Source organism: Tyto alba, unplaced genomic scaffold (assembly GCF_018691265.1).
Source record: "Tyto alba isolate M040663 unplaced genomic scaffold, T.alba_DEE_v4.0 Super-Scaffold_16, whole genome shotgun sequence".
Lineage (NCBI taxonomy): Eukaryota > Metazoa > Chordata > Aves > Strigiformes > Tytonidae > Tyto > Tyto alba.
Window position 1 is genome coordinate 29,712,499 of NW_024881278.1, and position 27,878 is coordinate 29,740,376.

The following is a 27,878-nucleotide window of genomic DNA, read 5'->3' on the forward strand; positions in this document are numbered from 1 at the left end:
GTAAAGTTTGTCTTTGAAACGGATGTCCAGACTTTTTCCAATAGGTGGGGATGGGAACAGAGGTGGAGTCACTTCATTAAGTAGATGAGGATGGGAAACCGCTCAAGTAAAGTTCATACTGCGAAAGTGGAGATGACCAGAAAAAAAAAACATAGCCAGCATAGTGAACAGGGTTACTGCAGGGCAGGACACCAGGGCTCTCCTCCAAAGTGGAGAGGAGGGGCTGAGCGGTGGCACTGGAGGAGCAAGGGTTGGGACACCAGGGTCTAGAAGCAGCATTGCTGTTCTCAAAGCCCACTTTTGCCACTGACCTCAGGCATGGATTTGTGTCAATCTCCTTTGTGCCTCAGCTTACTGATGTAAAACACAGGGGAAAAAAGTGGGATGACTTCCAAGGGCTGATGGACGTGTCAGGCACTACTGTCATGTGTTTTGAGAGCTACTGAGAAAGGGAGAGGACTCCAACCTGCCAGTGCAAGTGATGGATCCATCAGGGTCTACTGGGATGAGCTTGTTCGCTGAGCCTTCAGTCCCCATCACACTCTTCTCACAGCTAGGCCAGCCAGTGTTGGGAAGGCCACTGCACTGGGAGGTGCCAGGCAATCACTAGACAGAGCCGCCACTGCTGCCAGTGCCGCTTCAACTTGTTTGTTTTCCTCAATCCCAAGAGACAGCATCTCTGACATGGCAGCAGCGTGATTAAGATGATCCAGCGTTGCTGTCACAAGCATGTAATTATGGGTTTCCTGTGTCACTCCTGCTGGGAGGTCAGTGACTTGCCCTCCCTCGCTCCAGCAGCAGGAGGGGACGGCCGCCAGCTCCCATCCGCTTCTTAATGCTCTGCCCAGCTCTGGCCTCCAGCCTCCCGCTCCAGCCTCCACGGCCCTGGCAGGGGCTGCAGCACACAGCCAGGCTGGGGAGGGACCACAGGCTGAGAGGGGTCAGCGGGACCCAGAGCTAAGAGGAGAGGGATGGGGAAGACTGGAGAGATCGGGTCTTCAAAGGGAGACTGCAGAGGATCCTCCCCTTGCCAGCACGCAGTACCCTTAGGTTTGCCCACGAGGCTCTGCAGCGAAGTGGCCTGTGTGGAGGCAGCCTGACAACGGGCAAGAAAGGGCCTGGCTTTCAAGACCGAGTGCCCAGTGGGTTTGGGGAGTCTGTCCTTCAGACCCCACAGGGGACCTGAGTGTTCAGGAGTGACCTCGGTCCCAGGGAGAGGGGAAGCACTCTCCTCGTGAGCACAGAAGCCTCCTGGGGGCCAGCATGAGGGCTACATTGCCCATGGATGCAGAAAAGTGGAAACAGTGGCCTGTTCCCTCTCCCACGACCCTTTTAAGACATAACATAATACATCTGGGTCTATCCTGAGAGACCTGGGCAAGTTTTCCCATCCCCTACATTCCCATCCACGTATCTCTGCCTACAAGTACAGGAAGAATGGGAGCTTTGCCACACTCTGCCCCAGGTTCTCCCAAAAGGCACTGAAAAATCATTTAGGAGGTCCCCAAAGAATCATCTTGCTCCTCAGCATCCATGTTTCCCTTGCAACTAGCAGGCTGGTCAGGGATGCACAGAGGAGCTGCTCTCACCAGATCAGTTTCTGAAGCTGTTGCACATGGGATTAGCTGCAAATCGCAGCAGAGAAGGACCCGCTGCTCGCCTGTCAGAACAAGACAAGGTTTTGTGCTGCATTTGCTTCTGGAGAAGGCAGGCTTTCCTCAAGCTCTGTTTGTTTGGTGACCCCTACGTAAGGGAATCCATCACATAGCCTCCTTTATTAATGCTGGCAATCATCTGCAACCAGCTGTTGCCCAGCTGTCAGAGCTGGTATTGCATGGGAATCCCTGCACAGAGAGACACATCTTCTCATGCTTACAGACCTAGGCTCCGAAAGAGACTTAAGGAAGAGCCTGAGAGTATATGGCAGCAGCCTGCTTAGTGGGGTTACTGGTACAGGCAGATGCAGTGGACCTTAGCTCCTACTCACACAGCAAAGTGCAGCTCAGCCGTACCCCAGGCTGGCTGTGTCTCCACAGAGCCCAGTGCAGGAGCAAAGCATTTCTGTCTGTGAGGAGCTGCCATACAGTCACTGTTCCTCGGCCCCAGCAAAGCTTAGCTGTCTCCAAAGCACCACATGCCGTTGTGTTCAGATGGGTGCCAAAGCCCAGATTCAGATGTTCAGGCCAAAAGAGATTGACACCTCATACATAAAGCGAGCCGTGAAACTGAGTCTCAGTTCTTCCCTTACTGATCCCAACTATTTGCATCTAGCAAGGTTTACTCTCCAGAAGGTCATCGGGTTTCAATCCAAAGACATCAAGAAACAGAGAAGCCACCATCACCCACAATAGAGTCCTCCAGCGAAGAGTTGCCTTCACCATTGAAAAACTTCTGCCTTCTTCCTAGTTTGGATCTGGCTGGCATGAGCTAAGAAGCAGGCAAACCATGCATGAGTTGTATTTACACCTAACACAGTTACCAAGAGCTACAGTCTTGAAGTAACTGTTATATAAACCTACATGGAAGCAGACAGCAGCAAGGCCTTTTCCAGGTTTCTTCTAGTCTATGTTGCATTAGAAAATAAGAGCCCTATCCATAAAGTGTACTGTAAGCAGGAGCACCATCTAGAACCTCGCAGACAGAGAGGGAGGGTTTCCTAATTCATGCCAGCAATCATCCCAGCCACATGCTGTTGCTCAAACAATCAAGGTTTTCTCTGAAACAGAAAACAAGGGAGCACAGAGGTCCTTCAAGGGAAGGCTCCTAGGAGCAGCCTCGCATCACAAAAAGCTCCAGCTAATGCACAGGCTTAGGGGTCACCGTGTGGTTTAGCTATAAAGAGCCTTCTTGAAGGGGCAGAGAAAAGCTAGCAGTGGGAGTGCAGAGACAAGCTGGAGGAGGCACGAGGCAGCTGTGTGGACCCTGCCAACCACCCTTCCCACTTCCTCCACAGGGAGCAGAGGGGAATGCTGCAGCACGCTGGCCTGTGGTGAGGATTACTGCCGGAATCCTCGGTGTCTGCCTCATGGAGCTGGTCTGTGCACTGATGCGGCAGAAGAGCACAGACGAGGCCTCCACATAATAAGTAGCCGTCTTGCTCCTGACCACTTGCACAGCCAGTCCCTGAAACTCCCCTGGTTTCTTCCGTGCACCCTCAATTCACATGACACAACACCTCTGTGTTTCTGAATGTGCTCAGGGTGATTCATAGGTGCACGCACAATAGCCTGTTTTAGCGCGAGGCCAGGGAGGAGCTCTACCTGCCAGGACAGAGTTACTGCTGCTTTCTGAAACATTTCCCAGGAGGAAAACCCTCCACGTTGCCAAGGGCTGTGTCATGCTAGCTGTGTCCCTGCAGGGTTAGCGGTGACCAAGTCCCCTCCCAGGATGCGGGATCTAATCATTTCCCTTCACCTACCACAGCCCCAGGGGTGGGAACGTGTCCCATAGCAGATGAGACTCGGGGGTGCAAAGCCCAGAGGTGCTGCTTCTGGAGGAGAATGGAATGCTGCTCTATATTGAACCAGTGGAGGGGACACCAGATTTGCACACAATGAGGGTAACTTTGAAAGCAAAGCAGAAAACATCCTTTAAACATCAGGCAGGGAAGAGGCAGGCAGCTATTTGTCACCTGCAGGACTGCTGGGCTGGGTGGGACCACCAAGACCATCTGTCCCAGCCCCTACAACTACAGGCTGATCCAGAGAGATCAGAAGGACATCCACCTCCATCCCCTCCATTGCCCACATCATGAACTATGTCACTGTTCTCCTCTGCAGTTCACAGGAACATCTGCTGGTGCCCTGGGAAAACAGATCATGCCACACACTACAGAAGGTTAAAAATTGTTATTGCCAATCTCTTTTGGATGGAAATACTTTCCTGATCCCAAATCTGGCATTTCCTTTAGGCTAAAACACATGGATTAGACATGTCAGGCAGGTCTTGGAGGAGTTCCTGTGTGCCACTAAAATCACCACGACACCCCACCACATCTTGTCTCTAGCCATAGTCAGTCCAGTGGATCAAGGCAAAAAAAGAAACCTTTTGAATTTCTTTTCAGCATTCTTTCTAAGTGCATCAAAAGGGAAAAAATTTTGCTGGTGGGTTTATATGGGCAAGCTGAGATACGGATTCATTTAGCAGAATTGTGTGTATTAATTAGTGCAGAACCAGAATTAATTAGTGCACTGCACCAAACTGAAATGAGATCACTTTTCATGTCCCTTTTGGCAATACCACAAACTGGAACACCCAAAATTCAATATTGTGAGCGTTATTCCTCCTGTCCAGAACCCCGTTATCCTGTCATCTGATCCCCTCCATAAATTCAGCAATCCTGCCAATTCAATTCAGCTGTCCCAGGTTTTATGCATCAGCTGCTACCCCCATGTAAGACCAAGATCACAAGGAATGGGAAGAGGGACAAAAAGCAAGACAGTTTGCTTTCTCCATAGCTAGAGGACGCCTTATGGCACATCCCAGAGAGAGAGCCAGAGCTCCCCAGAGTGCTTGTGCTCTTTTAGCTAAGATGTAGAATGGCCCTGAGGAAGGGCAAGAGATTAATACACTTGATATGAATCTTGTATTAAGACTGTTTGTTGAAATTGTATCATTTCAAGCTCATGGTCACAGATTTCTACAGAACACCATTTTTGCCTGACTTTTTTTTTTTTTTTTTTTTCTGCTTATCTAACACACACATAACTGGTGCGGAAAGTACTGACAGGACATGACTCAGAAATACATACAAGCATGTCCCTGTACATTTACACAAGTAAATTCCCAAGGATTTGCTGCTGAGGATGGCTGCACTGGATATAACAGGTACTTACACAAAACATCCTCGGGGCCCTCTGAGCTCTCGTAAATGACCCCCTGGGGCCTTCTACCATGATGGGAAACAGCCATACTCACTCAAGCACTGGCCTGTGACAGAGGACCCAACACCACAAGTCCTACCACTTTCTGCTAACAAAAGCAAGGCACATTTTTGTGATGTTCCTTCTCCACAAAGAAAACACCCCTCTTCCCATTAAAAAACAATCTTTTTTTCTAGGAAGCAGAGTATACCATAGAGGACTGCTGTTAGTCACCTCTCTTAACAAGGTGATGGAGGGTGGTGTGTTTTGGAGCATAAGGTGAGAACATCATCATACACTAGCTGACCCTGCACCCGGGATTCAAGCCCAGCCTCGCCTGTGATGGCTCTGCTGATCTTTATCTGCTAGAAATGTGATTAATCTATGCAGAGCTGGGTCTGGTGGGGGACCTGCAAAAAGTGAAATCTCAGCAAGGCGAAAGGAGAGGTGGATGAACAATTGGTTGGTCCTGACAGAGAAGGGCCATCCCACAGCTCAGGCAGAAGGGGACAGAGATTGTGAGCTCTGCAGGAGATCAGGGGAGAACTGAAAGTCAGCCAAGGAAAAGCAAAGCTCCTCTATGCTCCTTTGGGACACTTCTTGGAGTTCATTGCCAGCATGCCATGGCCAACTGCTGAAAGAGACAGCTCCCAAATGACAACAAAAGACAGAGGTTCTGGGAGTTCTGAAACAAAGATCCCCATAAAGAACTAAAGCAGGACAAATACAGTCACAAAGACATAGGAACTGCACTGAAGAAGCTGACCCTGCCACCAAGCTGTGCAGAGCAGAACTAAGTCATTAGGCCATTTATACATGTGAGTATCATTCCTTCTTAAGGTCTAATTGCCAAGGTCGGAGCTCCAGAGAAAAGCAGAACTCCTGAAAAACAATATACAAGTATGGAAAAGCAAGCATGAAGCAAATGTTTGATTGCAACACATAACACCTCCATCAGGAATTCCAAAGAACTCCAGTGTCCTTCATGACAAAAAACAGTTAAACTACATCCTGGCAACAAAGGCATTCTCATTTTACTGACCAGGAATCTGAAGCACCAGGAGATTCCAACCAACAATTCTAAATGTGGAAGCCTTAAATCAGATGTCTAAAAAGCTTACAGGCATGTTAGAAAGGGTCTTGGTCTTTCCAAAATGCTTCATGCCCCCACAGCTTCTAATTGAATAATCTGACCTACTTCAGGGTTCACAAACCTCTCCAATAAGGTGAGATATTATTATTGTTGTTGTTGTTGCTGCTGTTATTATTATTATTATTATTACTGATAAGAGGGCCCAATTCAATCACTCCATTCTTCTAATTAATTCCAAGTATCCCAACGCCATTTCCACCTGATAAGACAGAGGAGAAGGCTGTCATATAATTTGCTTAAAGTTTCCCCAAGTTTTCAGAGTTACCTCTTGCACAGATTTATTTTCCAATCTGAAGACAGCAGAGTCATGCATGACTATGTGGGGCCATTTGATCCTATCACTTTCAAACAAACGCCCCCCTGGAAATCAGGTGTTAGCAAGTCCAAGCAAGAAAAATCTGTGTCCCAAGACTGGATGACTGTAGTAGAGATCTGTATTAGCATGTCATTCCCAGGCCTAGAGAGAATTCACAGCTTTTTACTGTAAGCTAACTTTATCCAAACTTCTGGTTTGGATCACTGAATCAGATGTTTGAACAAATCTACCCACTGCTCCTCTTATGGCAGGACAGCAAGGAGCTTATGTGACAGGGTTTATACTATTTTGTCAGATAAAAGCACACAACTTTTTGGACATCACAAAAGTGACCCTTCACCACTTACAATGCAAGTAGGAATTCCTGTCCATGAAAATACTAATCTTAACACTTTCCCAGTCTGTGTTCAATTAGTAGCATTCATATGCAGCACTTCAGGCCATTTACAAGGGGCATTTCCTGCAATCAAAAACATATGTCCTATAAATGGCCCAGTTCTGTCTAAGTTTACTTTCCTAGAGCAGCTGGCCATTCCTGAGAATACAAAGGAGAATATTTAAGCAAGTGTAATGTTCGCTGATACCCGGAGCTGGCTGGGTTAGAAATCCCTTCCAGCGAGAAAGAAAACAATAGTAACTGAGTTTCTTTTTAAGGAAAATACTAGACTGAAAAATCAAAAATGTTGTTTTCATTAGAGTTCCACAAAAATCATGCCTCACAAGAACCAAAACGAAAACTTCTGGTTTCCTGGTTGCCCATCTGGTAGTGACTTATTTGATTTCTGGTGCAGGTGAGCTGTCAAAAACTTAGCGGGTCAACTTCCCATCTCCCATCCTTCTTGCACCTCTGACTGCTCAGCTGCGCCTCTGATTTCTGGACCTGAGGGGAAGACTGGGTGGCTGAGAACTGCATGGAAAGACAATTTCTGCTAGCTCGCCCAGAACACTCTCAGCAATTTTAGTTTCTCCTTGCAGGAAAGAGCCAAGGATATTTCAGTTTGATTTTCTCAAATCTGCAATTTTCTTACAGAAACTGCTGAGTTAGTGAAAAGGGCATTTTTCCATCAGAGAATTATTCTGATGGAAAATTTCCCAACTAGCTTTATTAATACCCTTGACATTGTTTTGTCATTCCTCCTATTTGTGTATCAGTGTCTGGCCACTGAACCAAATTTCCAGCCAGAACTTTCATAGTTATTATTCCCAGAGGGCCATCATGTAATTCTTGGAGTACACTAGACCTGAGATTTATTACAGTAACTGCTCTGGTGCCACACGTTAGGCAACCTGGACATGTATTTCAGTACTCTCTTTCCAGCCAAGAAAGCTTGAAGAGGCTGTGTGCTAAGTCCATCTCCTCATCCTTTCATCAGATGCTTCAGTCAGGCCTGGCTTGCTCTCAGTTTCACGTTGTATCAGGGTACCTGTCTCTCGCCAGGTGCTTGCCACACCAGTCACTTCATATTCCTACCACACTACCAGAGAAAGGAGTACCCCAGAAAACCTTCCCTCTCCCTAACCAGGCTGTTACTGCTAACACTGAAGCCAGCGTTTGACATTTGCAACCAGAGTAAATTGTTTCCTCTTGAGATAAGCTGCAGTTAAACCGCTGACCTCCCAAGACGACGCGTGGATCTTTTCTCTGGGTGTGAGCACAGTGCTGTAGACCAATGCCAGCAAGCCCCAAGTGCAGGTCTTTTCAGTATCTTACCCTGACAGCTGGCTTTCAGCATCAGTGTCTCAGACCCATGGGGAAGTGCTGCAAGCTAATTTTACAACCAGAGTTTCTCTTGCTGATAATCCAAAATTCTTTGCTTCATCTGGAGCCTTGGTACATCATGTGGATCAACATTACTTCTGTCCTTTGTGCACTGGTCTATTTAAAGAGTGTAATAGTGTCGATGCATTGGGCAAGACCGCTTGGTAATAACTGCCTATCCCCAGAAAGGAAGATAATTGTGACATATCTTGTAGTTGAGGTGCCTTGAGAATAGCCTCAAGGATTACTGCTGATTTATGAAAATCATCTGCAAGTCCCACAGCACACGACCAGGCTTCTGGAAGATTCACTTTTCTCTCATTTGCTGGCCAGCCATTCTTGACAGTCTCACCGGTACCCCTCCTGCAGACATCCCTCATTATCACATCCATTAACTGATATGTTGCCTGCATAGCTCTGCATGTTAAAAATGCTTGTCAATAGCTGGTCCATGGTCCTCCACCAGAACACGGGTGTGGAAGCTATCCTAGTGCTAGCCTGTTATACTGGATAAAACTTTGTACGCATTATTCACAGGGTATTTTTTTGCCATTAGCCAGCATGCCCATGTGGCTGATAGGTTTTGCTTAGTCAAACCTAGGCAAAGGATACCCATCTTTGTTCATGGTGACCAGGGAACCACCACAGAATGAAAAGCCCCATCTTTCCTCTGCGCTGGCACCACAACACCCCCCAGCAACCCCTGAGATGATTGATCCCAGGTCCTGCCCAAGTTGTCATTTTGCCCCTACACAGGTTGTTACGCAGATGGGTCCTCAGGAGCACAGTGGAATTAAAAACACATTTCTCTTTCAAGCAAAGCTTTCTCTCACAAATATTTTCAGTTCTGATATTCTCCTGAAAGACTTTCACCCCAAAGGGGTGACTGTCCCCCAAAGGGAGAACAATAAAAGTTTTGTTTCAGGCTGTTTGATGCTGTTGCAACTCCCTGTCTTTTGGAGTAGCTGTATCCTTTGACACAGCAGTTCCTAGAGCACATTTTAAGGGCAATTCAGCCTCAGTTAATAACCGTTTTTGTATTGCTTCATTTTACATACCACACACTAACCGCTCCCTTGACGCAGCATTTAAACTCTCTCCAAACTGGCAATACACTAGTAATTTCCTTAGTGCCCCCCCCCCCAACACATATTTAGAAATTTTTTCATTTTCCTTTTTTTATTGCATTTTTCAGGAGTTCAGATGCATTGCTATCACAAGTGACTTTATGGAGAGAGGATTTGGGAAAACTTCCACCATATCGGCAAGCATTTCACTCGCTGATTTAACAGAAGCCACTACTCTGTGGTTTCCTCTTTAGCTTTTTAGCAGTCACTGTATTCCTGGATTATAATCCCACTCTGGTCACCATTTCTTGTTTTTCTTTCCTTCTTAGACATAACACGAAGAGCCATACCGTCAGGGATGAGTGCTCACTGAGTATACACAGCGGCTTCTCCCACTACAACTTGGCCATGAGTGCAGAGCAAATGTTGCTTTCTCCTTCAGCACTTGAGTCTGTCTTCTTAACCATTTACTTGCTCCCTGGAGGCTGTTTATCTTAGGGATGTAAAGAGCTGGTTCGATTATACATCCTCCCAGGATATCTGCAAACTGATCTTGGGCACCTGATGATCTCCACATCAGGCGCTGCTCTGATGCCTGTGAATCCTTGCTGGGTGGAATTCAAACACCCAGGTTGCTGTACGTACATGGTCGGTGGTGTCGAGGCCGCACCGCAGCACACAAAGAGCTCACACCACTGCCAGCACGCGCCTCTGCTCACAGCTTCAGGCCTTCGACTTCCTTTCTTCTCTCTTCTCCATAAGGGATGATGCGATGCCTTTGCTTTCTAGTTCAGGGTCCAGGGCAGCACAGGCTGGCTCACACCTCCCCTTGCCCTGTTCCAGCAGCACGTGCCCTAGCCCTGACCCACCTTGGCTTGGGGTCAGCCCCCACCTTCCTCCAGCACGCAGCAGTGTGGCGACCACCTGGTGAAACTGGGTACTGTCTCCCAGCTCTAACCATTGTATTTATTTCCTTGCTTTTCCCTCACTACCGCTCCCTTAGACACCCCTAGTGCCAAAACCACTGGAGTCCTGCTGCAGCCCCCATTGCTGCCACCATCTCCCAGTACATCTCATGCTAGGCTGCACCATCTTTCTGGACCACCACTGTGCTTGCCACCCCTGACACTGCCCCTGGCAGGGCACTGGCCACAGAGCCCAGTGGCTCCATCCAAAGCAGCAGTGTGGCCTCTGCCCAGAGCCTGCAAGGATGGGCACCTCTCTCCCCTCATCCCCACTTTGCTGTCAGGGAAACCAGATGGAGGAGACCAGCACCATCACAGCAGTCAGGGAGACTCAGCCTTCCTGTGGGCCACTGCGAATGCAGCAGCCAGCTGCCAGGGCGGGTATGAGTGAGTGCTCTATAATCCCTGTGCCATGGGGGATCTCTCCCAGCACCACAGGAGAGCAGCAGAGGTGCCTCGTGATGCCCACTTACTCCGCGGGCACTGTGTGTGCTCATGGCCAAGCGAGAAATTGTCTAATATGCATTGCTTCAGGAAGGCATGATAGGGAGCAGAGAAAGGGGGCCTGAGTACCTCAGGGGAGGGAGGGAGATGGAGGGATAGTCCATCCATACACAAGTACATTCCAGGCACACAGAGTGGGGAAAGGCATTTTTCACATCTCCCTTCTGGCACTGCAGTATATTCTGGCAGAGCTGTGGAAATTCACCCGTGGTGTTACATCATTGGGGCCTGGCATAAAAACCTGAAAAGGAAGAGGCTTCACCAGGCACCCAGGCTCTGGCTACAGCCACAACAGCATGCTTGGAAAGGTACTGAGATGGCAGTGAGTCACAGGTACAGAGTCATGTCCGAAAGGGGATACCAGCTTGTTCCCTCCCAGTCAGGTTTCAGGAGTTGCTGCCTGGCCGCTGCCAGTGGCATTTTCCATGCAAACTTGGCAGCACTGGTGATGCCCAGGATTAGCTTCCCCTGAGGGGGGAAGGGAAAGCCAGGTGATACTTGGGGTCATGCCAGCCTGATCCTCACAGAAAAAGCAGACCTGGCTCTTTCCAGGCTCTGTTTCTTTCTCTTGCCTGCACAGGAACCCCATCCCCCAGTGGGGACAGGCTGGGAGGGCAGAGGGAGAGACAGAAAAGCCCGAGGAAGCTACTGCTGTTGGCAGATACGCTACCTAGGCTGGCCCAATGCTACAGCAGTGAGAGGCATTACAGGATCCCCCTCAGTGCAGACAGAAAAGCGGGCACCATGACTGGTTATTTTCTGGGGCTTGTCCTTCCTCCCTGATGTGCTCCTGCTCCCCCTGCCTTACTCGGGCACTGTGCACACACCAAACCTCACAACAGCTGCAAACTCTCATTGCTTGTACAGAAACCAACAAGCCAGCAACCCCCCTCTCTTTTCTTTTAGCTTAAATATGATAAATGTCAAAGAAAATAAGAGGAATTAATTTGGCCTGAAGTTCAGGATGGACAACAGTGAAAGTCAGGCCATGGGCAGTTTTAAGGCAATTATCTTACATTCTACTGTCTTGCAGAGCATCGGTGTCCTGCCCTAGGCAAGGGGTTTTGCCCTGCCCTAGGCAAGGGGTTTTGCTGCCTTTCCAAAGGCATCAGGCTAGGCATCAGCTTTGCAGAGTGCAAGGCAGCCTGTCTATAACAGCCTGGAGCTCAAAGTCATGACTTCACATGAAAAGAGGAAACTATTCAGGAGCACCTGGGGGAGAGGGGCTGCAAATGAGGACTGAGCTATCACAGGCATCAGAGGGCTGCAGGACAGGGGCAGAGCTGGGGCTGAGGGACAGGAGTGGAGAAAGTGGCTTTGGGCTGGATGGGCTGCAGGTAGGAACAAAGGGCACAGGCTGAGCTGCACAGATGGCATTTCCACAGCCACCCTCTGCAATACACCTGGCTCTTGCCTCTGCTCTTGGTCTATTCACCCTTAACAAGCCACAGTTGTTTGTTTGTTTGTAGCAATTTCAAACCCAAGAGTAAAGCTGGAGTTGCCCCGAGCGGTGCTACTGTCCACATACTGGCTGACCTCACGCATGTATATGCCGGGGAGGCATATGCACCATACAGTAATGACCCAGGATCTGCAGCTTTAAACTCCAGCTATAGGTGTTGCGTCAGGTTATGTAAAGTTCAGTTGCATCACACACTGTTGCACAATGCAGCCTGTGCCTGATGGCAGCATGCCAAACCCTGCTTCATTCATCCATCAGGTATCGTTGGCAGCAGCAAGCTGGTCAGGAGAGAAGTGTCTGCTCCTCGGGGTACCCCGGTGTGAAAACAGCCTCACCCAGCTCACCACACCCTCCTGAAATGTGGGGAGGAGGGGGAGCTGCCAACCAGGTCTTTGTTGTATTTGGCACAACAGTGGCATGAAAGCCCAGTGAGTGAACAAGGCATGAGCCACCCAGGTGGCCTCCTCTTGACCAGAGCTGAGACAGCATCTCCTCAGAGAGACCTTCTGCCAGCACTGCTCCACGGGAAGCTCTGCCAGGCAAAATGTGCTGTTTCAGAGCCCCCTCACCCATGGTATCCCTTCACGGCACCTCGTGCAGGTGGTCTTGGCCAGCCCATCCCAGCACTGACCCCAGCCAATGCAGCCCCTCCACAGTGCCTAGCCCCCAGGATCTGCAGAAACCAGGGCCAGGGCACCACACCAGCATTGCCCTGCTCAAGCAATTCAAGCCATGGGCTAATGGAAAAGATGGCAAGTGGCCCTCCAAGGGCCAAAGGTGATGGGAATGGCCTCTCCAAAGCAGTTGGAAATCAGAGACCACCAAGAGCACATCTGAAGCCCAAAGAGAGTTTGTGTCCATCTCCAGAGAGCCTCTGGTCCCCACCCTTGCCGGGCTCCTGTGCAACAACCCTTCGTGGACGTGCTGGGCCACCCGTGGTAGCAGGCTCAGTGGCGTTCAGTGGATTCACCGCTATTGTGTGAAATGCTGCCTTCTTGCCAAACGGCTCCCCTCCTCTGCTAAAAGCACAATCCCGCGATGACCCACTCCAGGGCGCGGCATTGCAAGCAGTGGCCCATCCACCAGGCTGAACTGGGTGAAAGCCCTACGGCATGGGAGGGTCTCCTCTGGGAAGGGTGTGGGGGGGGACCTACTTGTGCAGTGAGGTGCTCTGTCCCCCTCCAGTGGCAGAGACCTTCAGGAACCAGCTACCAGGCTTTACCCGCCCAGCTCACCCAGCCACAGCCACCTCACGCTTTCCACAACAAAGCGTGGGCATTTGGGGCCACCAGGAAATGCCACACATTGCAGCCGTGGTGGGGTCCAAAGCCACCAAAGCATTATGCCAAGAAAGTCCTCACCAAGGAAGATGCCCTGGCAAGAGGTCCAGTAGCCTGTGGGAGATCTCAGCCAGCCACAGCCTGATCCTGTGCAGGCCTTGCCTTCAGTGAAGGCATACGGAGCTCCATGGCTCCTACATTCACTTGAGAAAAATTGAGTTTTCGACTTCTGTTTCTTCTCTATCCAAGATACCACTGCTAGAAATGGAGGAAGGAAATCCCCAGTATCTCTGTATACAGAACTACAAATTTGGTCTTGCATTTGCCATGTCTGCAATTTCTTCATGGAGCTGTAGTTGAGCAGGGACATGGACAGGTTGACTGCAAGCCTGCCTGCCTCCACAGCACATGTCCCTCCACGGAGAAATGTCCCAGCTCTTGTGGAAGACCCCAAGAGAGCCTAGGACAACAGGAATCCACCCAAATTATGGCATGGAGATGTTCAGGCTAATTTCGTAGGGCAGTTTCTGGCATGGGGATGATACAGCACAGGCAGACACAAATCCAAGTCCCTTGCAGACCCAATCACCTTCAGGCAGCAGGAACATCCTCCAGGCTGGGCATGAACTTGGCGCAGGGAGGATGAAGGTGAGAGGTCTGGGGAGATAAGGGAGCCCAACAGGCTGGCATGTCTAGTGTTTTCCCTCTTGCAATGCCAGGAAGAAAACACGTCCACACCCTCATGACTGATTTTACCACCAAGATACTGTACATTAGTTGCAGCGGGAGCACACATCGGGGAAGACAGTCACAACCAAGCCACAGCCCAACTCTCCAGCACCTAATTGCTCCCTCCAGGAAGGTACCCAGCAGCCACAAGCTGGCTTCGTCAGGCTTGCTCAGGCTGTTGAGTAGGAGGAGGTTTTAATGCCAGTCAGTCAGTGGTGAACTGTTTTAAGACGTGAGGGCTGGCTGGGCTGGACAAGGGCATGGGGAATTTGTTGGACCTACTGTGACCTCTACTGGCTTGGCCTGAAATTGGTGTACTAGTTGGCCTGGTCTCACCAGAGCGTGGTGGGAGCTGGTCCCCCGGCTGCAGGGCTCTCAGGGGCTCCCACACTCCAACGTGGCACTGAAGGATCACTGCCTCCAGCGCAGCCTTCACTCTCACTCCTTGCAAACGTAATGCAACCCCCTCAGCTCCTCTGGAAAGAAAATCGGCCTCTCGTCCTCACGACAACATCCTACTGCAGTCCCCAGGCATGACAAGTTTAAACTGTAATCTCAGAAAGCTACATGAGGTCAGGGAATGCCACACAGAGATGGGACATTTACCTGGAGCAGTGTTGTGCTGCCCCAAGCAGGACTGGTGATTGATGGGGTCCCACCACACCCCAGGCCTCCCCCTTCTCACTGTCAGTGTGGCCACTATTAAGTCTGTGCTATGGAAGGGACCCTCCTAGGGGGGGTGCAAATGATGCCCTGAACACCTGTGACCACGAGGGGCCATGACAAGGGCCTGCTTGGATCTCCCACAGATGAGACTTGGAAAGGACACCTCAACAAGGTGAGCAGATCAGCTCACCCCCTGCAGAGCTGCTGTCTCACGATCTGAGTCTGGATCCATTTTCTCCAAGAACAAAGCTGGTTTAAAAGTTTCCTGCCTCTCCCAAACCTGGCTGCTTGAACCCATGCTGCAATGGTCTGCCCTCTCAGGGGCATATCAATGACAGTTTTTCCTTGGCAGCAAAGATACTTATGAAGGTCCTATCCCAGCCTGGTGTTCCTGATCCTGCACAGCAGCTTGTCCTTCCTGCCCCTCGTCCCCAGTGGTGCCACTACGTGACCACAGAGAGAGCTCATTCACTGAAATGGTTTGAGTTAAAAATCCTTCTAAAATTAAAGCAAATTTTGGGCCACTCTGTAACCCAACCCATGGTCTAGCTTGTAGATGACAGAAGTAGAAAAAACAAAGGCACAGTAAACCTTAGTGCAGGGGTGGGAGTGAATGTTTTGGGACAGAAACCTCTGCCCATCTTCGTGGTCAGGCGAATTGAAGCACTGAACTGTACCCTTGGGGTTTCAGGACCCCAGAAGAAGCTGTTGCATGACTTCTCTTTAGCTCAGGATTTTGATCTTTTCTATGCAGACAGAGAGCAGGAAGCTCTCTTTTTTAAAGGAAATATGAGCTTTCAGTTTAATCCTGTGTTTTTAGGAATGCCTGGATCTTAATCCAACCCTGGAATTTGGACTGTTTTAAATAGATGTTGTGTGACATTTCAGAGCTAGTTGTATTTAATTGGTGACCTAGAGTCTGTTCCCACTGCTTTGTATGAAGTTTTAGGTTATAGTTTGATGAAAAACACTAAAACACACTCACCCACATACCCCTCTCCAGCCTCTACATATAAAAAGAAATACGGAGGGAGAGAGAGAGAGGCAAAATCATTAGCAAACCAGTAGGGTGCTGAACCTCACTCTGAAAATCAAAACCAGAGACTCATTGGTAGCGACACATTAAAGTGTCACAAGCTGCTCCCATAAAAGACACCGCAGAACTAGTTTTGATCAAGTGTTTGTGCTTTTTCCTATGCAAGCTACTGCCTCTACAGCAACACAAATGTTTCTTGTAGCAGAAGAACTTTTCCAGTAGTTTCATGTTTTAAGCACAATTCTTCCTGCAGCACTGAACAAGACTGAATGCTCATACAGCTTCAATGGGCTTTGAACTCATCTGACCTCTCTTGTAATCCAAATATTCTTCATCAAAGCGAGCACACCTTCCTCTGGGCTGTTTGTTCCTGCTAAACATAGGACAGATTCTCACCAGTGCTATGATATGTACTGAAAAAACATTGTGTTGAGATTTGAAAACAAAATCTAGTGAAATGAAAAACTGAGACGTTTCAAACCTCCTAGAAGACATTCCTGGGTTACAGGGATGTCTTTGGAAAAGCCAAGACACAGAGACAAATGACACAACACATCCTTATCAGCCAACCTTTGTCCCCGACCCATCAGACTGCTTCTCTCCTATATGATGTATAGTATGGACTTGTGGACTTGACCTTATTCTGATGGTTTAGTAAGAGCCTAGCCTTTCTTTAGCAAAGGGGATTGTCCGCATAGATGCGGGGAAGTGGTTGGTACTTCTCCAGATAGCTGACATTGCCACAGCAGAAAGTATTGACAGCAATGATTAAACGATAGCAAAAACCACAAGGCAGGAGGCTACCTTATTACCCATACTATTGCATTTTTGTTGCAAAACTACCTAGAAGATTCAAATGCCCACCTTTAGGCCCAAAAGCTGATGTCTGGTGAATTGAAACAGGCAGACCAATGAAGAGCACAGCGAGGGGCAAGGAAATGATAGATGGAGTTCCCAAATACATGCCATGCCCCATCCCAGGGGCAGCTGAACTCTACGAGTTGAGACAGTGTTGGTCTAAAGAAAATTTGTACCATCAAGAGAGTTATGATGACTGTGACTGTGAGAAAAACTATCCTGCGATATCAGTCTTGACCTCACTGAAGCAAAGCCCTTTGAGTCCGTGAGGCAGGGTGGAGTGAAGCGAGATAACTTAAGGAAAAAGAGACTCAAACACTCCCAAAACAAGAGGCTCAATAACAAGTAAAGAGTGACTGAACAGGAAGGCAGTTGTGGGCTCTGCCGTGGGCTGTAGACTGAATCCCCAAAGCTGGAAAGTTCCTTTCGGTGTCCATATAAATATTTCTGTAAGTTATTTTTAAGTGTGTGTTTTGAAACTGAAATATATTTAGACTAGTTAAATGAAAATGTGGTTTATAGAAGGCTGCTTCTTTAGAAATTTCCCACGCTGGGAGTCTGCTTGGCCATGCTCGGTCCATGCCTGGGCTGCCCGGTCCTGCAGGCACCTTCGCAGGCTGGCTCTGCGCGGGCAGCAGCAGCAGTGAGGGGCAGAAGCAGGGGCACCTCTCTCATCGGGGAGGAGATGAAAGCTGTGCTCCAGCCCCGTTGTTGGCACAGGAAGGCTGGAAGCCCATGCAATATTTCCACGCTGCTTTTTGATCCTGGCATGCAAGAGTGAGGTAAGATGTGGTGCAGCACATGAGTGGAAGGACCGAGGAGGAAATCCTGGATCTAGAGAAAGCAAGTTTTCTCCTTCCTGTGAGCCACAGCTGAGTGACTTTCCCAGAGCGCAGCAGGGGTCACGACAATAGCCTCTTCCCGATGCAACACGAATCTGGGGTACTCGTCACGTGTGGTCTGATCCCAGAGCACTTGCCACAGAATCAGGATGTTGTTTTGGCCAGGCTCCAGCCTGACTTGAGCGGCCAGCACCCTTTCACAGAAGCTAGGGATGAAAAAAGTTCATGAGATGGACAGCATAGTCCCTCCTGCCTGGTCAGTGGAGACTGCCACCTAGGACTGCAGCATACCATGTTCTGCCTCTCTGTTTTTCTGAAGGAGTTTCATTGGATTGCAAACTTATTTTTCCTTGCACATCCTGAGCCATTTTGCAGTGCTGCTGCATACACATGGACAGTTTTCTGTCCCATCCCAGAGAGAAGTGCTTTGCAGTGGATGGTAAAGTCCTCCTACCTGTGTTTAATGCTGAAGAAGAAACACAATTATTTATGCACTGGTTCACATAAAATAATGCTGGGAGTGACACGACATAGAAAAAGGCTTTTTCTTCCATTTTGCTTGCTTTCATTATCTGTCCATCTTGTGAGCAAAATTCTCACAAGCTTTCCCGTGGATTTCAGCCGGCTGGGTTGATTTAGGAAAAACCTTTTGAAGCTTCTCCATTCCAGCCTGCACAGTTGGATTGCTTTTCGGGGGAGTTCTGGGAAGTGCACATCCAACCCCTTTCCAGGACTCTGGTTTTCTTTTCCAGCTTTTATAGATAGTCCAGCTGGAACAGCAGCATCGTATATGCTATAGTTTAGAAATCTGACCTAGTTCCTTTAATCCGTGCTAGCCACGGGAGCTCTCAGAGGGCTCAGAAATCGTGCACAGCCTCGCCAGGTCACTTGCAACACAGGCTTTAAAGAAACAGTTTCATCCAAGAGTAAAAACATCCTTTGATGGTTATTAAACTAACCAAAAATAGGGGGTGGGGGGGACTTCAAGCTTAAGCAACAGCAGACTTCACATGAGTCTAGTTTTTTCTGCAGATGAATGAAAGCTAAACTCTTTAATGGAGCCTGCATCACCCATCAGAGCTCCTTACAGGGGAATTCCAGAAAACAGAGCAAGACAGATATCTGGTAAATACAAATACAGGATTAACAGCAACTGACCCAATGGCAGAACCCCAATTAAGCTGTTGAAATGAAATATAAGGCTTACAGAAAGTCCTAGATTCCCTGTTTGCTGTGCTGCATATCCCCAACACTTGAGGGGCAACATTCCCCAGTTGGTAGGCTGCCATCTGTGGAAAGGCTGACGAGGGCAATGACAAGACCGTCGAAGTGTTATTAAATCCCGAACAAAAGCAATGTTGCTGCTTTCTGCCCCTCACCCAATGCTATCCTTTGAGGTCCAGAAGTCACCTCTCTGAACACCATTTTTCCACCCAGTCATCAGCCAACCATTTTGATGTTGCTTTTATTCTTCCCTAACACACACAAGGGCTTTGAATTTTTTTTTTTTCTTCCCCCAAGTGAGGGGTTACTCCTTGTAATAAAGGAAGGCTGAGAAACCCACTTCTAGGCATCCTTTTCTCAGCATAAACAGAGGATTTTGTAAACCATATTCACTGTCTGTTTGGAGTCTGTTCTCTTCCTATGATGATAGGTGCCATTTAAAAAGTCAGAAGAGGAGTAGACCTGCTCTCCTTCTAGTTGAAGCCAATGACAACATTTCTTATCCTAAATCACCCTCATCTTTTCCCTCTCTCATTACAGAAGTGCTTTTCCCAGGCTCCCAGCTTTTCTCAATAGCAACGCCCCAGCCCCCTCTGTTTCTTTTTTACCAGAGCTGGAGACTATATTCCCTTCCCATGAGAAAATGCCATTATAATACTTGCTGCTTTTTTTTTCCCTTCCATCCCACTCCCATTTTTGTTTTCTTTTGACCCCAGTAGCACACTGGGAAGAGCTTTCTACCCAGCCATGCCCACTGATACCAAGCCTGCTGGCCAAGCACCTACAGCACATTTAAAACACAGTCCTGCAAATGAATGGTTTGACCAGTCCCCTTGCCGTGCACCTTTCCCCAGCTTGGTTTGCTTCTCTGGACCTCAGGGTCCAGATGTTCCCACTGCCCTCCTCACACCTCCTTCAGAGCAGAGATAACACTGTCCCGGGGAGTAAACCTCTGGGCCTCGTTAGAAATGTTGAAAATGCATTTTGGATTCAGTCTTCATCTTGCAAAGTATCCCAACAGCAGCAACGTACACATCTCATTGCTTTGATCAGGCCAGTCAAGGACAGCATAAAGCATAAAAAAGGACATTTGCTAAGATCAGCTATGAAAATTTAAGAGGTGGCTGCTGCCTGCCCTGTGCCAAAATTTCTCTTCCTACTCTGCGCAAGGAAACATTTGCAGGATTACTGGAGTTTTGTTTTGCTTGTTTTTGGGCAATGGGAACTTTGCTTTGTTTCCCAGGATTCACATGCAGCTGAAAGGGTTTTCCAAAAAAACCCATTCTCCATTACAACCTGCAAAAAGATGGGCCTAAAGGTCAATCTGACAGCACAAAAGGAGAAATATATTAACAGCAATAATTATAATAAGGAGAACATTCAGGGTGAGACAGGTAATCAGAAAGAAATAAAGGTGAGTTTTGGAAAGGCGTATAGACCTGCTGCTGCAGAGCTGATTCTGCCTTTGGATCCCCAGTGTCAGGAGAAAACCACCCCTGAATACAAGTCACCGCACAGCCCCGCGGTAGGGGTTCGTACACCTGTACCAGCAAAACATCATCGTTTGTCTGTGGTGAAGAGGAACCCCAACACCCCTGCTCGTGGCTGGACTGCGCAGAGGCGGCGAGACTGTGGGGCCAGCCGGGCGCCCGGCGCACAATTTTCCCCACCTCCCTCTTTTTCAAAGGGTCCTTTCTTATCATTCCCCCCACTGCCCCACCTCCCCATTTCCACACGTTACTGGCATTCAAGGCAAATATTTCTCCCAGCCCCTTCAGTCTGGTCCTCCCCCCCCGGCTTTTAGGAGGCCCCTTTATCAGGCAAGATCACCGCGAGCCGGGCAAACATTACCTCAGGGGCACTGTGAATCGGGGCTGGGGGTGTGAATAGGCCCCACACATTCTCTCCAGCCTCTTCCCTTTCCTATAGCAACCAAGTTGGGAGCAGGCAGGTCACACAGCCCCTCCGTTGTGCGGAGAGCCCTGCCGGGGCCAGGGGGGGCAGCCATTTGGCCGTCCCGTCTGGGAGCGGGTCGCAGGGGGCCAGGGTTGGGAGCAGGGGGCCCCGGGGGCAGCGCTCAGCCCTGTGCAAAAATGGCGGGGGGTGCCCCAGCTCCTCCTTTGGGGCCTGGCCAGCGGCTGTGAGCCCGCCAGCGCCTGGCTCTCTCTTCCCGATTAACAGAAGTCATCTTTTCTGGTGAGAAAGGGGAGCCACCCAGCTCCGTCCCCATCTTTTCTGCCCTTCAGAGAGCGGAAAGGAAAGCAGCGTAACAAAAATCTCCTCTGTGTCAGCCACAGCTCCCAAAGGAGAGCACCAGGCAAAGGGTGCACCAGCTAAAGATGACAAAGGGCCGTCTGAGCTCTCACTCTTGACCTCCCACAGGTCGCCGCCTTCTTGGCACACTTCCCTCTGTGAGCATGGAGGTAGCGTTTAAACAGGGTTGCACAAAAGGACTGGCTCTCACCTGGCCCCGTGGAACTCCTCCACGTCTGGGTGCCCTCAGGGACAGCAGAGGAGGCGCACACCCGGGCACCAGCAGCGTGAGCAGGGACAGCACCCATCAACAGCCTGGGAATGGGAGGCCATCTGCGTTTTCACAGGGGAAAGGGGAGGGGATGTCATTTTGCCCCTGTGAAGCTTTCCGTCTCAAAGTATTGATGATCTGATATGACAGGGCTAGTCACAGGCAAAACTCCACGTGCAACAGCAGCTTCCCTGTGGCTCCACACTTAAGGAAAAAGCACGGCTATTTTGGGTCAAAGCAAGCATCCATCTAGCCAAGCGCTCAGTCTCCGACGCTGACCGATAGCAGATGCCTGAGGGAGAAGAGGAGCAGGCCAACAGTGGTATCGCCTCTGCATGTTCTCCCAGGCTGATTGTGGTTCAGGACTTCCCGGGCCAGAGGCTGTCTTCATATCTAACAGTCCTTGAGGGACTTTTTCTCCATAAGTCTTACTAGTCATCTTCAGGAGGCACAGATTTTTAGCACCCACCACATCCTGATGCTTACCCAAGGGTTGTGTAAAGGACTAACCACCTCTGCTTTTGTACTCTACATTATACTGACTACCCCTAGCATTTTAAATAAACCAAAAATAACATTAATTGGGTAATTTTCCTTCTTGGTAGCATGATGGTGTCTGGGATGCCAGAGCAGATCCTTTGCCTCCAGGCTCCTGGTAAGACATTGGATACACACACCCAGTAAGAGGCTGCATAGGCAGGTGAGCTCAGTCCAGTGTTCTTTCCACCATGCTCAGGTGTGGTGGGGCTTGCTGCCTTTCCATGCCAGAGCCACAGCTCCTGGGGTAGATACTGGGCTGAGCTGCATGGGACAGCTCATGCCTCTGCTGAGGAGCCCTTCCAGCAACTCCTGCAGCAAACAACTAGCATCACAACTTCGGCCACATTTTTGTCACTTTTACTCTTCTCTCCTATTCTGTCTTTTGCAGCCCTCCCCCAAGAGCCATTTCAGTCACTGACATGGCAGACCTTTCACAGAGGATGGCCTTGGATGGCTATAGTCCCTTCCATGAGCTCAGCTGAGCTCATCAGAGAGGTCCCAACTCTAAAAACAGAGACACTGAATAGGACTTTGTTTTCCAGGATATAAAGTAGGATAGATCATAGAGGTGTAGACACAAAAGGGGTTCTGCTCAGGCATAACCAGTACTATCTGGGAGACACTTGTCTAAGCCCCTCTGAAAACACCCCAGGAAGGATCTCCTATTGCACCCTTAGGTTGTTCGCTCCAGCCTTAACTAGCCTGACAGTTAGAAAGTTTTTCCCAATATCATACTTCAAATATTCATGGACACTTATGCGTGCTAAGCCTCATACCAGCTGGAGCTTTTTCAGGACCTGTGGTTTTACTCCTAAGTATAGAGGGAAACTGTCAATTTGAATTCTCATCTGTTTCCAAGATGAGTGTGTTGTGGTTATTATACTAACATTTTTTTATGTCACAGTAGCAGCCATGAGGCACTATGAATTGTACAGATAGCGAGGGAAGCGTGGTCTTCCTAAAATCCTACATGATTCATGAAGAATTAGGATACTGACAAAAGGTGGGTAGCAGGAAAGTGATAGTGATGGTGACTAATATCCTGAAAGCCAGGAGCCGTTTTGGCTCTCCTACCCACGCCTGAGACCCTCCGTCACTGTTGTGGTTTCACAGTCATATACTCCACTTTCTAAAAAAGGTTTCGCTCTCCCCCAAATGCTTGTGCAAGGCCCACCCAAACAACGGAAGAAACTCACTGACCAGACGAAAATTGATTGCACCCAAAGTGCTGACACACGCACCGCACGGTTCGGCCGGGAGCTGAGCATGAGTGTTTTCTTCCACTCTTGGGCTCTTGGGAACTTCACAGCTCAGCAACACGATAGAAATAACCATGCAAGAGAAGTTCATTTTTAAGTGAATAGCATCCTTTCAACAAGTTGCTATGTCCTCTGCTGAGAGATTCCTGGGTCTATCCTGGGATCTTTGGGGATGAAGATAAAACATCTGCCGCCTTCCGCTGGTTCAAAGGTAGGGAAATCCTTCCTTACCTTGGCCTCTCTCTTGATCTGTGACAAGAAGTCAGCCTCCATCCCAACACCCATGGCCATTCCCACCACATGGAGAGACTTTCACTCTCCCAGCAATGGAGAAAACCAGCTCTCTGATCAAGCGTCAAAGACACTGCTGGCCATGTCACAAGGAAGAGGCTGGGCGACAGCAAAGAGCAGGCTGTCATTTGCAAGAATGGTTTGCAGAGCCCATGACCTGCTCCTCACGGGCCTCTGAGGGCTTCAGGAAAGAGGGGACATAAGGAGGAGCGGGTCCTGTAACAGACAATGTGGTCTGGCAGACCCCAGGCTGGGGACCATCATCTCAGCTCCACAGGTTGACGTGATGGGGTATGGCAACCCAATGTGCACGGTAAGCTACCAGATGTTACACCAAGTGTGAGACACAAGTAGGCACAGTAACACACTCCAGCATCACCCTGACCCAGTCTAGAGCCAGACACAGCCCCAACCCAGGGTCATCGCCCTGTTCATCCAAGCTGGGACCACATCACACCCCGGGGAAGGGTTCGTGCTGCTTCCCAACCCCCAGCAAGGCTGGCAATCAGCACCAAGAAGGGCTGACCACCACCACGGCATCGATAGCCTCAGCACGCAGAGCCACCCACATTCCTTCCCTCTGACTCCAGGGCAGAAAACCAGGCACTGCCTGGCAACTGGCTGTGTTATTTGGGGTTAGGATCCTGGCCAAGTTGGTGGGTTTGGTGCACCGGCCACACTGCAGGCAGAGCTGGCTGTGTTCGCAGCACAGCAGGGAGAACATGCTGCTAACAGTTCCCCAGCCTCAGCCCTGGATGGCTCTTGCCACTCTCTTTCCACCAAAAAACCCTGACATGGAGGAATAAGCCTGCTGGAGAAGGTAGCTCCCAGCACCAGCCAAGAGGATCTTGTGGTGGGCTCTTTGCCTCCGCAAAGCTTTTGCCTCAAGCCCCACAGAAACTTTGGACATGTCTGCATCATGTTCCACCTTTGCCTCTTCACCAGGTATTCCCATGGAGAAGAAAACATGGATCTGTGGTTAAAGCACTGGGCTCAGGACACCCTCCTCTGCATGCAGCAAGCAAGTCCCTCCTTGCCTCAGTACCCTCCAGGAGCTAGGGCTGACAGGTCACTGCTCCCTTCTCCTGGAGCGGTGGGAAAAGAAAGCTGCTGAGGGCTGTGTAGGCATCAGCCCCCGTGCTTCCTGATGGGGAACAGGTTAACACGTAGCTCATGCGTCATTTTTGCAGTTTAAAATCAAAGACAGGCAGGAGAATAGCAGGCATGCGTTGGCTAAAGGCCATTTATCCTGCCACCCCCATGCGTGCAAAGCCTCCGTTTGAGGCATCTGTGCGTCTCCAGGGACACTTCCTCTGCTCCCGGACTGTGGGCAGAGCCCTCTCATTCCAGCTACCTCCTGCCCCCCAGCCCTGCAATTGCCTGAGAATTAAAAGGAGCTATTCTTGCTTCTTCTTTTGAAACCCAGAAGTTCCCAGAAAAGGCGCTTCTACTAAAAAAAAAAAAAAAAAAAATCTATGCTAACAGGAGCCTTCGGCAAGGCACCCACCTTTGTCTTCCTGCCTCATTGCCACCCACCCAAATCAGCAAGAGCAGTGGGTGGCATTTACAGAATATCTCCCTGCTGAGAAGCAAAAGCACTAGGAAGGTGGCCCTGCTACCAGAGTGGGTAATGCAGTGGTCTGCAAGCACTTGGCCTCAAATCGAAGTGGTTTATTTCTGGTAACTCAGCCACAGCAGCTTCCAGTAACGCTCATAAAGCTCCTTTCCGCTCGGGAGACGGTGGCTTTCAAGGGCCATCGCAGCTAGCATTCCAGTTTGGCTTCCTTTAAAGCATGCTGGTGGTAGGCTGAAGTCAATGAGGGAGATGAGGCTGCCTAAGATCCCACGTGGGGGACACCAGAGATTTCCTAACAGACCCTGTGAGGCACTTTGACACTATGAGTAGTGACGAGCCAACCTCATATGGTCTGGCCAGCAGCCATGTGTTTGGAGAACTAAGGGGCAGGATGGCTTATGAAGACAGCCTGTTCCTGTCATTCCTAAGATCTGCATTATCCAGGCAGGGATTCCCAAAGACCTGCTCTAAACAGGTTCCTCACATCACCTCACTCCTACCAAGCCCAAGACAGGGCAGTCTTAGCTGGGAACAGCTGCAGCTCTGCCTTACATCTGCTCTAGGCCTAATGATGTCTTACATCTGCACTGTCCCATGGGGTGTTGCCTGAAAGACATCTCATGGGTGAGTTGCAGGAACAAAACCACAGTACATCAAAGCCCAGCCTTGCCCAGAGCTGTTGTACAACCAGGTCCAGTGGCTCCACGCTGTAAAAATGCCACCAGAGCTGCACCAAGGTGAAGTGAAACTGAAGAGGGCATAGTCCAGCCAGCTACCACAAACCCTTCTCTTGCCACGTCAGACCAAATCACTGATTGCTAGTCTGCTTCTCACCAAACAGAAACAGGAGGTCTCATCTATCATGGTGTCCTGACTCCCTGCCACACTGGAAAACAGTATCAGTGTTACAATTAGAGCACTAGCTCCAGTGAGGCAGCTCTGTGCAAAGCATCACCTCTGCTCCCCTTGGCACCGGTTGCTGTATGGGGGGTTTCTCCTGGCTGCATGCATCCAGCTCCTCACCATTGCCATGTTCTCACCTGAGAACTTGACCCTGACCAAAGTCCCTGCGGATCCTGACTCCAGTGGCTAAAAAGCACCACCTGGGGTACTTTATAAAGCAATTGGCTAACACTGCTTGTTGGTCATCAAAACTCTTACATTGTGTTCTGCCCTTTATTGTTCAGCTGGGTTCAAGGGTTGCACAACCACCCCCTTTATCTGCCTGGAGTTTGGCTGCATTGCATTTTAGCCTGCGCCCCCTTTACCTGAGACTGAAAGCTGCAACACACCAAAGCCTCTCTGGGTTTCTCCATGCCATTCATTCCACTACCGCATTGCCCTTATTTCCTCTTCAAGCTACTGGCAAGGCCACAGTGCTCCCTTGCTTGAGGAAACATCTTTTAAATTGTGCCATTTTGTCTCCTGTCCTGTCATTTTGGGCCTTAGAGTTGGTTGGGAGGCTCTGAACAGGAACATAGGATGAGCCAGGAAAGGATGGACAGCAAGGGCAGACAAAATCTATGCCCACACAGAGCACACCCAACAGGCCCATGTAACTGCGTGAATGGTATCCTGCTGTGTTAACAGACATGGACATGTAAACGTGCCAGCAATGCACACACATACGCAAGCACCAACATTGGTTAACACCAGCCCACTAGTTCCAGAGCCCAGGTTGAGGCATCTGCCCTTGCACTTCCACCTACCACTTCCCATTTATCCACCCTCCCAGGGACTTCCCACAGTACTTGCTGCCACCCATCTTTCAAACCAAAAGTCAGGGCTAGAGCATCCAACAGGTTGTCCCAGCGGATCCTATATCCTGCTCCACCGGGAGAGCACCGCCGCTTCACTGGAGCCAGCTGGGGGTCATCACTAGCAAGGGGAGAAGGGATCTCATTCCCAGATGACGTGGAAATGATAGGGGTCAGCTGAGAGCCCATCCCCACCCCTTCCGCTGCTTCAGACTGTGCTCTGGCCTTTCCTTGGGATAGTCATTTTAATGACTGAGCACGCCTCTAAATTTCCTGCCAAGTTTCAGTCACAGGGATGGAGAGAGAGAGAAATACATGCAATGAAGGGGAAAGGGGAGCAAGACAAAGGGAGGGGGAAATATGTTATCTTCAGCACGTCAGCTGGGGAGAGAAGGGCCTGAGCAATTGAAGGCAAGCAAAGCAATGTGTACTAGCAATGGGTGGCTCCTCCCCCAGGCCAGCCAAGGACCGAAGTTGGGTAGGGAGGTGAGGTGCTGCAGTGAGGGAGAAACACAACCAAAGAGCAAAGGATCCCAATGGAGAAGGCAGAGGAAGAGAGGGAAAAGGTGAGTAAGGGTGTAAGTATCTCCTTCCTCCCCACAAAGTCCTAGTAATCAGGAGTATCTAGAAGCCTTCAGATCCCAGACATGAGAATTAGTGAGGATTAAGAGCCAGTGGAGATCAGGTGGCCAGGGCAACTTGGATGATTGTTTCCCAATACTGCACATTTGCAAGGATCCTGCTGATCGCTGAAGCTCAAAAACACAAGAGCCCTGCGATGTCTCCAGCTACCACCGGCCCACTCTCTGGGAAGCCCAGCCACTACAATGCATTGCCTTAATATATGACATTTTCCAATCAAAGCGTGTTCCCTTCCTGCCTGTGCCTCCGCCTCATCACTCTGCAAAGGAAAATGCCAGCAGGGATGTAGCCGTGCTCTGTGTACCCCAACATGGCACCAAGGCCGGGGGCATGTCTGTCCTTTCAGTTCCCTGGCCGCTGCTCACCCTGGACCGGGATCTCCCCTCTGTTGGCCAGGGGCTCTGGGCGAGTCAAGCTGGCTGAGGCTCCTTGATGAGGAACCCAAAGCCTCTGCTGCTCATGCCTCTCCATCTCACCGATCCACTCACGCCATTGCCCCCACCCCGCCTCAGTTTGGACTCTGGGCAAATGAGCCTTGAACTCCTCTCCTCCCGCAGTGATTGAAT